The sequence below is a fragment of the Littorina saxatilis genome, linkage group LG10, assembly GCF_037325665.1.
Source record: "Littorina saxatilis isolate snail1 linkage group LG10, US_GU_Lsax_2.0, whole genome shotgun sequence".
Lineage (NCBI taxonomy): Eukaryota > Metazoa > Mollusca > Gastropoda > Littorinimorpha > Littorinidae > Littorina > Littorina saxatilis.
The window spans coordinates 3,104,966-3,106,871 of record NC_090254.1 but is presented as its reverse complement, the minus strand read 5'-3'; the positions used below and the strand labels follow the sequence as shown (position 1 = coordinate 3,106,871).

The following is a 1,906-nucleotide window of genomic DNA, read 5'->3' as shown; positions in this document are numbered from 1 at the left end:
AAACATGAAACGTACAACTACTATAAATAGCTCACGCTCTAGGCCGGCAACGAACATGAAACGTACAACTACTATAAATAACTCACGCTCTTGGCCGGCAACAAACATGAAACGTACAACTACTATAAATAACTCACGCTCTTGGCCGGCAACGAACATGAAACGTACAACTACTATAAATAGCTCACGCTCTAGGCCGGCAACGAACGTGAAACGTACAACTACTATAAATAGCTCACGCTCTAGGCCGGCAACGAACGTGAAACGTACAACTACTATAAATAGCTCACGCTCTAGGCCGGCAACGAACATGAAACGTACAACTACTATAAATAACTCACGCTCTTGGCCGGCAACGAACATGAAACGTACAACTACTATAAATAGCTCACGCTCTAGGCCGGCAACGAACATGAAACGTACAACTACTATAAATAGCTCACGCTCTGGGCCGGCAAACAACTCTGTCAGCGCAGAGCAGCTGCAAGGAAAGGGGGACTATATATACTGCTCAGGTCAGCAGAAGTTAACTTCTTTAACTAATTGCTTTCTTGATGATGATAGAACAATTGTAGTGATCTATCTGCTTGATTTCTTTCATTAGAACTAACTTTATTAAGACAAAAATGTATTGCGACAATGTTTGGACCCAAACAGAAGTATTCCTTTGTTATCTTATTCAAACTGACTTTCTGCATGTATGCCGTATCCCGTTTAATTCACTCAACTTGGCTATCTAGCAGAACCATTGTTTTGTCAAGTTTTATTTGAACCGAACAAGTGAGCGTAAAGTATAAGTCACCGGGAAGTCTACAATATATTTCACATTGTACGACTGCAAGACTGACAGATGAAAGGGAGGTTGGGGTTGTTCCCACGAGGCAAAGACAACGTCGTAAACGGTAACCACTAACTGTTCGAATGTATGGCATGGTTTACAGCATGTCGTAAAGACTTCGTGCGTCATTGCGTGACTCTGATCTTAATGCTGCGTCGCCCAAAACAAATACATGTAACGGTTTTGGGTGTGACGAAAAAAAGAACAGGGCCGGAGTGCTATATAAATTATGAGCAGTTCTTCCAAACCCGTTTATAAAATATGACACTACCAGCCTGTTTCCGCATATTGAGCCAGAATTTTTTGTTTGGGCAAATCGACGTTGCAGACAAGACAAGACAAGACAATATCGTAATTATCGAGGGTAATAGATAAGCAAGAATGTATGTTTTTTTTACATCAAGCCCTATGATGATCTATATTGGTACTGATGATCGAGCTTAGGTACTTTACGTACATTTATGGGGTCAAATTCGTCCAACCACATTTTGTATTAAAACTTAGAAATTTGCTTCATCCTAAACTTCCGTCCCTTCTCATTCTAGGGTCGTAACGACACGGTGCACGTTTTGGAAGAAATGGAATTTAGTGTTGAAATCTATAAAACTTCATCACCAATTTCCTTCACTTGCAAGAAACTGACATGCGTTTCTTCCTTTGATAAGTGTACTTCTTTAATTTGACAAAGACACAACATTTCAGTTTCGAGTATATATCGAATCAGAAAACTGAATGCCGGGAGAAATTAAGCTGAACCGGCTCTATAAACGCTTGACTTTATCATTTTACGATTGAGCGAAAAGTTTCCATAAAGGTGTGTGTGTGTGTGTGTGTGTGTAGGGGGGGGGGGGCGGGGTGCCCACGGATTAAAAAAACCCGTCGCGTCCTTGTTGATAAATTAAACAAAAAGCATTTTCGTGTTGCGGCGTAGAAGCGTAGAAGCAAATCTCATCTGTTTTCAGTTCTTGAGTGTGCTAAAAGACATGTTTGATTCCTGATATGGTGTGCAAACGAATGTAAAAAAAATGGCTTCCTGGTTCGTTTGAATGCCGTTCCTTTCAATTCTCA

The 1,906-nt window shown here is 40.7% G+C and overlaps 1 protein-coding gene across 1 annotated transcript in view; it reads left to right on the top strand.

The window, feature by feature from the left end:
• The window catches only part of LOC138977965 (uncharacterized), a 14,509-nt gene that overhangs the window by 1,350 nt on the left and 11,253 nt on the right, over positions 1-1,906 (top strand). The gene's annotated exons all lie outside the window — the stretch shown is intronic.